Source organism: Lemur catta, chromosome X (genome assembly GCF_020740605.2).
Source record: "Lemur catta isolate mLemCat1 chromosome X, mLemCat1.pri, whole genome shotgun sequence".
NCBI classification, from domain to species: domain Eukaryota; kingdom Metazoa; phylum Chordata; class Mammalia; order Primates; family Lemuridae; genus Lemur; species Lemur catta.
The window spans coordinates 8,499,480-8,510,883 of record NC_059155.1 but is presented as its reverse complement, the minus strand read 5'-3'; the positions used below and the strand labels follow the sequence as shown (position 1 = coordinate 8,510,883).

General features: G+C 42.6%; 1 long non-coding RNA gene across 1 annotated transcript; it reads left to right on the top strand.

The window, feature by feature from the left end:
• The first annotated feature begins 9,485 nt into the window (after positions 1–9,485).
• Positions 9,486–10,288, top strand: LOC123628679. The gene is made up of 3 exons (XR_006731725.1): positions 9,486–9,597; positions 9,754–9,809; positions 10,253–10,288. It is a non-coding gene; the product is annotated as an uncharacterized LOC123628679 (long non-coding RNA).
• The last annotated feature ends 1,116 nt before the right edge of the window (positions 10,289–11,404 follow it).

The window sequence follows — 11,404 nt, the reverse complement described above, 5'->3', positions numbered from 1 at the left end:
TGGGAGGCCGAGGTGGGAGGATCGCTTGAGCTCAGGAGTTCGAGACCAGCCTGAGCAAGAGCGAGATCGCCGTCTCTACTAAAAGATAGAAAGAAATTAGCTGGACAACTAAAAATATATAGAAAAAATTAGCCGGGCATGGTGGCGCATGCCTGCAGTCCCAGCTACTTGAGAGGCTGAGGCAGGAGGATCGCTTGAGCCCAGGAGTTTGAGGTTGCTGTGAGCTAGGCTGACGCCAAGGCACTCTAGCCAGGGTGACAGAGCGGGACTCTGCCTCAAAAAAAAAAAAAAAGAAAAAAAAAAAAGGCTAATGTTTATTGTGACTTCCTCAGTGCCTGATACCAGTGTAAGTGCTAAACATACACTTAATCATTAAATCCTCACCACGTTCTATGAGAAGGAGCTACTGTTGCTCAACTTTAAACATAAGGGAACTGAAGCACAGCGAGGACAGGGCTAGCAAGTGGTGAGGCTTACATTTGAACACAGGCTGTGTGGCTCCAGAGCCCCTACATCTAACCAGTATATGCCACTGCCTCTCATGAGAAGACCAACCTTACTGTGTATCAGGGCAAAGCAAAATAAATGAAACTGAGATACTATGTTTTTTTCCAGTTGACTAGGCAGAGATTTAAAATATTGAAAACAATGAATGTTGTTTGAAATTTGGGGAAATGTGTCCTGGAGTACTGTGAAAGGGGGATGCCAGGGTTCGGTCTCCTTTCCTGTGCCTCAGGGATGTTCCCATTATGAAGTGAGTGGCTTTCCTGGAGATGAGACAGAAAATGGTTATGTTTTCCAGTGATTTTATTTTGTATGTTTATAAGAGCAATAGGTAGTTATTACAGGTAAAAAGAGAAAATATAAGACATGAAATAAGATAACAATTCCCCACAGATAACTCCCGAAGATAAGACCTGCTAATGTTTTCATCTGCAGTATATTCTGGAAGTTTTCTTATGCAGGAATTTATATACTTATGCATGTATAGATGTATTTATATATTTATATACAAAAGATCACATTTCAGTTTTTTTACCTGCTTGTATCAGTATAGTGGGTTGAATCATATCCCCCAACAAGATATGTCTAAGCCTTAGCTTATATAGTACCTGTGAATATGACATTATTTAGAAATAGGGTCAGCGCACATGTAATTTAGGATCTCAAGATGAGATTATTCTGGATTTAGTGTGGGTCCTTAATCCAATGACTTGGTATCCTTATAGCAGAAAGGACAGGGAAATTTGACTTGCACAGGGAAGATGGTCATGTGAAGAAGGAGGCAGAGGTTGGAGTTATGCTTCCACAAACCAAGAAAAGCTATGAGCCACTAGAAGATAGAAGAGGCAAGGAAGGATTCCCTTCTTAAACTTTCAGAGGGAGTGTGACCCTGTCAACACCTTCATTATCAGACTTCCGGTTTCCAGAACTGTAAGAGAATAAATTTCTATTGTTTTAAGCCACAAGGTTTGTGGTAATCTAGGAAACTAAGATACTCACTAACAACATATCTAATGAGTCACTGATTGTAAATAAACATCAGTCTATATCTTATATTATTATGGCTGTAAGCATAGTAATAACAATGATAACACATAAAAAGAAATTTAAAAATTCGCTATATTTTTCCTTATGTATCAAATACTTTTTTTTTTTTTTTTTTGAGACAGAGTCTCGCTCTATTGCCCGGGCTAGAGTGCCGTGGCATCAGCTTCACTCACAGCAACCTCAAACTCCTGGGCTCAAGCAATCCTTCTGCCTCAGCCTCCCAAGTAGCTGGGACTATAGGCATGCACCACCATGCCTGGCTAATTTTTTCTATATAGATTTTTAGCTGTCCAAATCATTTCTTTCTATTTTTAGTAGAGACGGGGTCTCGCTCTTGCTCAGGCTGGTCTCGAACTCCTGACCTCAAGCGATCCTCCCACCTCGGCCTCCCACAGTGCTAGGATTACAGGCGTGAGCCACCGCGCCCGGCCATCAAATACTTTTTTTATTTATTAAGCCATTTATGCTCACAGCCCCCTTACAAGGTAGGTACTGCAGCTAACCCATATTTTATAGATGAAAAAACTGAGGGACAGAGAGAATAAGGACTTTGCCTAAGACTGCACAGTTAGGGAGTGGGACAGCTTGGATTTACCCAGTATGCCAAGCTCCAGAGCCTGGGAAACTGTCAAAGGTTTGCTGTTAATGCAAGAAGCAGTCTGCACAGGCATGCCTATTTTAGGAGGCAATTAAAGGTAATCCTCAGTATTTTAATATATTTATACAAACACTGGACCTAGTGGCGAAAAGGTGGTTTGTAACCTTGGAGAGCACATTCATTGTGCTCATGGGACCAAATCCATGGTAGCAGGATAAGGAGTCAAGGAAGTGAAGAATGTTAATAGGGAATGTAGGAAACTCTTTTTGGTACTTTTTAATTTTAATTTTTTTTTTTTTTGAGACAGAGTCTCGCTCTGTTGCCTGGGCTAGAGTGCCGTGGTGTCAGCCTAGCTCACAGCAACCTCAAACTCCTGGGCTCAAGCGATCCTCCTGCCTCAGCCTCCCGAGTAGCTGGGACTACAGGTATGCGCCACCATGCCCGGCTAATTTTTCTATGTATATATATTTTAGCTGTCCATATAATTTCTTTCTATTTTTAGTGGAGACAGGGTCTCGGTCTTGCTCAGGCTGTTCTCGAACTCCTGACCTCAAGCGATCCTTCCGCCTCGGCCTCCCAGAGTGCTAGAATTACAGACGTGAGCCACCACGCCTGGTCTTCTTTTTGGTACTTTGAAGGGGAGAAGGAGCGAGAAAGAAAGAATCAGAGATACTGTCACTGAGTGGGTAATAAGGAGTGTAAGAGGGATTTTTTAAAATCTTCAATTCCCTGAAACTTGAACATGTTTGAAAGTTAATATAAAGGAGCCATCTCATCTCAGATTTAACCTTGCAATTGCCCATATATTCATTTCCGTTCTACTATGGAGTTAATGAGACATATCCAATGGAATAGTAGGGGTTTGGGGCTCAATATATATTTAGTTATTAGTGAATAAAAGCTGGAAAAATGTGTAAAAGAAATACTAGTAACTGTTAGATTTTTGTCTCTCAGGGAGGCAGCAAATTGCCGAAATCCTGGTATGATGTGGCTGGATAAAATCTGAGGACCCCTGCACTGGTGACTGGATGGGTCCAGAATTTTCCTGTAAATATATTAACACACAGAGCAGTGAGGAGGAGTCCTTAGGTAAATACCACACTGCGCTTCCATGGTGTGATCTATATCTAAACTCAACAGGTGAATTCACAGACATGCAAGTTTTCCTAGCATTGAGAAATGGATTGGGGTTGCTCAGAGGCATGATGTGAAACTGCTTTTATGGGATTATGAAACACCAAAGAATGTTAAGAACCTACTGGCTATAAAACTTTGAATTCAATGCATATCAGAGATATTTGCTTCCTACCTCTAAATGTCTGTGTTCTCATTAGGAGAAACAATGAGAAATGACTTTTCACAATGCCTCCTTAGCTCTGAGGCTCAGCCAGCCCCTACTGCTGTGTCCCAATATTTTAAGGGCCATTGAAGTCTCACTCCACACCATATAGTCTGGACAGGTTTTCTCATTTACCCTCGGGGCAGCTCTGGAAGGATGGTGTGGTCAGTCCCATTTCACAGATGACCAAGCTCAGGCTCACAGAGCCTAAGTCACCTCCCCAGATAAGTGGCAGGATTGGAATGAGGTTCCACCCCTCGCCCTCCCTAGAGGGTGCTGAGCAGCCTCCCCTTTAGAAGACAGACTTCCAGGGCTGGAGAAATGTTCAGATTACACTCCCCTGCTATTGTGGCCCCACGGGGCGTCACTCAACACCCCTCACTCAACACCCCTCTGGGTGATGAAGATGACAAAGGAGATGAAATCCCACCCTTTGTGCCAAGAATCCTGGGAGTAGGGCCCCATAAGTGGGCTGACCCCTGAAATGGTGAGTGGGCTCAGGCAGAAGCCTTGGGACAGGTGAGCCAGAGGGAAGGAAAGTCACATTTCCTGACCTACTGTAAACAAATGTCCATCATATTCCATCTCCTAAAGGAGGTGCTTAACTGCTATTCAAGGCATCCATCATTAGGACCATTGATCAGATCAGGGTGCTGCCTTTGGGGTAGTTTATGTAAATCAGGGAGACAACTTTGTTATCTCCCGATCAGCTTCTAACTCTGGAATTCCCTGAAGTTTTATCATTTTTTCTTGGTGCCTCCAGGGCTCTGAATGCTCTCATCTCCTTCCAGGCTGACAGTGGTGTTTTTTAATGTTTTTTTTTTCTTTTGAAATTATGACCTGTATAATTTTTAAATCACATTATGGAAATTTAAAACAAAATGAAATTTAAAAAAATTTCAATCTTTCCAAATGAAAAGAAAAACTCACTAAGAATTGTATTAAAAGAAGAGAGAAAACATTTGCAAATGACATATCAGATACTGGGTTAGTATCCATGAATTGTGAGACATACTTGATAACAAAACAATTGGTAACTATTTCAACTAAGAATTCAGATAAATAGGCCGGGCCCGGTGGCTCACGCCTGTAATCCTGGCAGTCTGGGAGGCTGAGGCGGGTGGATCGCTGGAGGTCAGGAGTTCGAGAACAGCCTGAGCAAGAGCGAGACCCCGTCTCCACTAAAAATAGAAAGAAATTATATGGACAGCTAAAATATATATACATAGAAAAATTAGCCGGGCATGGTGGCGCATGCCTGTAGTCCCAGCTACTCGGGAGGCTGAGGCAGTAGGATCACTTAAGCCCAGGAGTGTGAGGTTGCTGTGAGCTAGGCTGACGCCACGGCACTCACTCTAGTCTGGGCAACAAAGCGAGACTCTGTTTCAGAAAAAAAAAAAGAAAAATTCAGATAAATATATACACAAACAGTAAATTTATTAAGATACATAAAACCCACCAGAACTAATATGCAAATATTTAAAAATCATGATAATTTATAATAAGTGGAAACAAGAGGCAAAAGATGAGGACTGTGATTTCACTTTTTGGAATAGACTGTGTAGGTGAACATGTTAGTGTGTAGCTCACCTGCAGGGACATGTCTGGAGAGCACACCATTCTATGGACAACAAACCCCTTGGGACCAGGGGGTAGGAGTTGGGCCAGTAAGAGATGTAGGATAATTTCAATTTATGAATATAATTTTGAATATTCTTTGAAATGTTAAAGAGAAGAGTATCTTAATAAAAATTGAACAAAAATACTTGTGAAGAGATTGACAAAGGTCATGTGCATATGTATTCATTAATTTGTTTTTTTTTTTTTTTTTTTTTTTGAGACAGAGTGTCGCTTTGTTGCCCGGGCTAGAGTGAGTGCCGTGGCGTCAGCCTCGCTCACAGCACCCTCAAACTCCTGGGCTTAAGCGATCCTCCTGCCTCAGCCTCCCGGGTAGCTGGGACTACAGGCATGTGCCACCATGCCTGGCTAATTTTTTCTATATATATTTTTAGTTGTCCAGATAGTTTATTTCTATTTTTAGTAGAGACGGGGTCTTGCTCAGGCTGGTCTCGAACTCCTGACCTCGAGTGATCCACCCGCCTCGGCCTCCCAGAGGGCTAGGATTACAGGCGTGAGCCACCGTGCCCGGCCTGTATTCATTAATTTGAAAAAACATTAATTGTATTCAATTTTTTAAACAAAGTAGATGAATTGACTGTGTGTGTGTTTCTGTGTCTTCTCTAGCTGTCACCCCAAATACACACTCACAGGTGCTGTTTTACCTTGAATTCAGTGGTGGGCTGGAACCAGTCTTGCTTTAGATATCCCAGAAAATGAAGGATACAGAAAGATTGCTACCATTAGAAAACCCTGGCTGATGCCTTTCAACCAAGTTCTAAACCTCAATCCCTTTTTCTCCCTTGCTGAGACCCCGCCCCGGTCTGAGAGGCTCAGAGCTGCAATCCTGGATCCGGCCACCAGATAGCATCCATCTCTATTTTGGTTTTTCTTCTTTAATAAAACGGAGTACATTTTGTAAAGAGTAACAAAGGACTTGAAATGGTTCGTTTACTATGTTAACGACTCTGTTTGGTAAAATTCACGTGTATATTATAGCAGTTCCATTTGCTGTTCACCCCAAATCTACACTGCTTTCACTCATCTCTCTCTTTCCTCATCGGTGTGGGCTGAGGCGTCCACACTGTAGAGGGGTCCCTCCCAGAGAGCAGGGCGTTCACCCTCCATTACCCACCCCTGTGCAGGCTTCCCAGACCTTTTCCCTTCCCATCTCAGTCATCCCCTCTCCAGGACACTATGGACACAGCTGCGCAGACCTCTCGCCAGTGTTCACATCCTCTCAGTCACCTCCCACCTGCCCTGGGTTGCTCTACGTCAGCCTGCTAAGGATTGCCAAGGGCTGCTCATGATACCTGGTATTTTTCATCATGGATGCCCTGGAGTATGTGTTTTTACAGCGTTCCTTTACATTTATCAGGTTTTTTTCTGACAGGATTAGAATCATTCTGTATATAGGTTCGTAGGTTGGGTTTTAGGGTAGGGTGTATTATATTTTTTTGCTCATTGCGTAAACTTCTTTGTAGAGAACTTTGGTGATGGCGGTATGTTGGTGCCCCCTCGTGACAAAAGCTGGAACTGCAGCTTGAACGTCACTGAGCAGGGGACAGGGAGGGAGCTGTTTGGCCCAAGCCTACTCTATGGAACTTTCTGGAAGTATGGGTAGAAAATGGGACATTTCCAGGCTAAAGGAGTATTGATGGTCTCCAAGCAGAAACTGCAGATGCTCAGTATGCTGAAGAGAAAGCTTTATGTGAAAGGAAGAAAAGATTATTTTTATTTTTACGTTTTGAGTCTTCTCAGTAAACAGCTACAGACCTATATGAGCAAAAATGGATCCAGGCCACTTATGATCTTTGCAACCTGCTTTTGCCCTTACGAAGACCATTTTTCTATGTAGATACATTTCTATGATAACATTTTAAATTATAGCATAATTTTAGTTGGATTTTTTTCACATGAAGTTGGTGTTTCATCATATGGATGCTGCCAAATTTATTTCACCTTGTGACACAAACTTAGTTCCTTTACCAGGTTTTATTATAAACGATAGCAAACATAACATCCTTGCTCATATATGTGCAAATACATTTGTAAGCATTTCCTTACAGTGTTTCTCAAAAAATGCCTTCAGAACCCTGAAACCTATAAAATTTTATATTAACACAATACATTGAGAACACTATTACTAATGTATATTCCTAATAATATGATACCACAGTGTCTGTGTCTCCAAGTTGGAAAGAATGTTAATTATTGCTATAATTGGTTAGGCAACTGATCACTTCATTGTCTTCCTTATAACTTATTTTTATTGCCTCCTGTAATTCCATCCTATGGATGTGAAATAATCAATTTTCACAACCCCATGTTATTCAGAGTGTTCTGATATTCCCTATTATCTACACTGTGGGAATGGCATCTCTTTAAGGCCTGTGCCCTGCTGAAGGGCTCGGTTCCTATGGCTGTTTGCACTGGTAAGCTGAATGTGTCCTCTTGGAGCCCAGCAACCATCTTTGGAGAATTCTAGTATTGTGATAACAGAACCTGGTTAGTGTATGAGTGTGTGAGTGTGTGTTTGTGTGTGTGTGCTGACAACCACATAGCCCTCTGCTTCCTTCTTCCTCTTCGTGGTTTTTTTGTCCCTTTTGTTTTCCCTTCCTAAATTCAAGCCCAGTAATGAAGGAAGGGAGTTATCAGGATGGCAGTCCTTATAACCAGATCCTTATTCACATCCTTCACTATGTCCTGAAGATGAATTTCTAGAAAAGAAATTGTTGGTGTAAGTGGTGTGTACCTATGTAGCTGTTTGATAAGTACCGCCATACTGACACCTAGAGAGGTAGTGCCAGTTAGTCTCCCGAAAGTGGAGTCATGTGAAAGTCTGGAGAGGAGTGAAGTCACAGAGGTCAGGCCCTGAACTCTGTCATGGGCACACTCTCAAGCCATTGCCATAATTGGAGGATGTAGAAGTGGTCAGATGTGAATCAGACTTCAGGTAGCATGTGGGATGCGGGAAAGGTCATTGGAGGAACACAGGACTTAGAGACATCATGGCTGGGATACAGCCACAGTTTTATATACATTCATGTTTATATAAAACATGTGCATCAAAGGCTTTGTATGAAAAACTTCGGTCATTCCTGTGGTACAACAAAAAACCAAGCCAATATCATATTTAAAATGGCTTTCTTCCAATATAATTTACAGACAATAAAATTTATGAATTTTAAGGGTACAATGTGATGTTTTTTAGTACATGTATAGACTGTTACAACCATCCCCATAATCAAGTTTTAGATGATTCAATCACCCGAAGAAATCCTACTGTGCTTGAATTCAGTTAAACTGGCACCCACCCCTGGGCCCAGCAAATGCAGATAAGTTTTGTGAGTCTAGATTTGCTTTTTCTGGACATTTCATGTAAATGGAATCATATAATATTTGGTCTTTTGCATCTGCTTCCCTGTTTTAGCATAATTTTTCAAGGTTCATGTATTAACATATTGTAGCCTGTATCAGAATTAACTTATTTCTATGGCTGAACAATATTCTATTATATGGATATATCACATTTTGTTCATCTGTTCATCTGTTGATGGTCATTTGGTTGATTTCTACTTTTTGTCTATTATGAATGATGATGCTACATGCATTTATGTACAAGTTTTTATGTAGACCTGTTTTCATTTCTCTTGGGTATGTGCCTAAAAGTGGACTTACTGGGTCCTATGGTAATTCCCTGTTTATCCATTTGAAGAACTGCCAGATGACTTTCTTAACCCTTACATTCTTTTTTTTTTTTTTTTTTTGAGACAGAGTCTCGCTCTGTTGCCTGGGCTAGAGTGCTGTGGCGTCACCCTAGCTCACAGCAACCTCAAACTCCTGGGCTCAAGCGATCCTCCTGCCTCAGCCTCCTGAGTAGCTGGGACTACAGGCATGTGCCACCATGCCCGGCTAATTTTTTGTATATATATTTTTAGTTGTCCAGCTAATTTCTTTCTATTTTTAGTAGAGACGGGGGTCTTGCTCTTGCTCAGGCTGGTCTTGAACTCCTGACCTTGAGCAATCCTCCCGCCTCGGCCTCCCAGAGTGCTAGGATTACAGGAGTGAGCCACCACGCAAGGCCTCATAACCCTTACATTCTTGAGGAATACAGACTTAGTCTGTTGCTTTTCTTGTGATTAGGCCATGGTTGTAGGTTTTAAGAAAGAATACCCCTGAGTGGAAGTACCCTTCTTGTCACGTCATATCTGGGGATACATGATACCTACGTGACATGGACATGACTGGTGATGTTAACCTTCATCACTTGGTTAAGGTGGCATCTGTCAAGTTTCTCTAGTGTACAGTAAATATTTTCCATTCTCCTAGAGAGCATGTGGAGAGAAGGTAAACACTGGGACGAATTTCCCCGTGAGTCAGGCCCATTTCTACATGATGGATGAGTGCCCTGATGGGGCTGGGGGAAGGAAAGAAGGCATTTCCACCATTTCCAGTCAGCTGAGTCATGGACCCCATGATGGAGTTTGAGGTAAGAGAATGAAGTCACCACCCACCCCATTTCTTACTGTTTCCTTGGTTTTCCTGTCCCCTTATTCCTCCCCACCCCATTTTACGTGAGAGAAGTGTGTTGCCTTTGTGCTCCTGAGGGGCAAAATAAAAGCCTCATACTATATCTGCCCGACAGGATATAATATGGTGCCAGACCCAAGCCAGCAACTCTGGGATGCTCTTGTTTCATGGGTAAGTCACTTCACTCTCTTAGCCTTACTTGGAAAATAGATATTTCTGTCATGTGTGGGCTCCTTGTTGGGTGGTAGTGATGGCAAGGGGCACACGGAAGCAGGTAGACATGAAGCGCTTGGTGGATGAGCCAGCACCAGGCCATACACTTCAGTGCCTGTGCTTCCTGATCCACCATTCTTGTTGTTGGGCACCTCCCATCTTTCTGTCCCCTCTCAGGGAACCCCAAATTCCTGCCTTCTGTCTATATCCTGTACAGTCACAAAGGGTAGAAATTAAGAGGTGGGAAGGGGGCAAAGATTGAGAGAGCAGCAGAGGTGGCTCTTGAAGGATGTGTTATTTTTTGCTCTCCTCTCTTGGAGGAGTTGGGGAAAAGGAGGACAATCATTGCCCAGTTTCCTCTTGTTCCACCTGCTGTCATATTCCCTTATTTCTCCCCACAGTTAACCTTAGAGACCTGCTAATCCATGTGACCCCACAGCTAAGCCTCGTGGCCCAAAGGACAGGATTTCATCTTCACCATCCTCTTCTTCAACATGAGGGATTGTTGAGTGAGTACTCACAGGGCCCAATACTGGGGAAGTATAAAACCATCATCTTCTAAATGGGAAGCTGCTGGTTATATTGTGGGGAGGGTAAGAGGAGGAACCTCATTCCAGTCCTTCCACTAATCTGGAGAGAGTCTTAGTCTCTTTGTGCTGGAGATTGGTCATCTGTGAAATGGGACTCACATACTTTCTTCACACTGCTGTCCTACTGAGTAAATGGAATAACCCATATATTTATATAATTATCTTAGTCCGTTTAATGTGGCTGTAAAGGAATACCTGAGGCTGGATAACTTACAAAGAAAAGAGGTTTATTTGGCTTGTGTTTCAAGTGGTTGGGATGTTTAAGATTGAGCATCTGCCTCTGGTGAGGGCCTCAGGCTGCTTCTACTTGTGGTAGAAGGCCTTCATGGAGCTGGCTTGTGCAGAGATCACATGGTGAGAGTAGAAGAAAGAGAGGGGGGCAGGTGCCAGGCTCTTTAACAACCAGCTCTCCTAGGAACTAATAGAGTGAGAACTCACCCTCCCAGGGAGGCATTAATCTATTTATGAGAAATCTGTCCCCATGACCAAAACACTTCCCACTAGGCTCCCACCTACAACACTGGAAATGAAACATGAGGTTTGGAGGGGACAAATATCCAAACCATAGCATTCCATCCCTGGCCCCGCAACACTCATGTCCTTCTCACATTCAACATGCAGTCTTCTATCCAAATAGTCTCAAAAGTTTTAACTCATTTCAGCATCAACTCAGAAGTCCAAAGTCTCACCTGAGACTCAAGGTAAGTCTATGACCCTGTAAAATGAAAAACAAGTTATTTACCTCTAAGACACAATGGTTGTACAGGCATTGGGTAAACAATTCTCATTCCAAAAGGGAGAAATCGGCCAGAAGAAAGGGGTAACAGGTCCCATGCAAGTCCAAAACCCAGTTAGGCAGACATTAAATCTTAAAGCTCTAAAATAATCTCCTTTGACTCCATTTCCTACATCCTGGACATACTGGCTTGAGGGGTGGATTTCGGAGGCCTTGGGCAGCCCCAT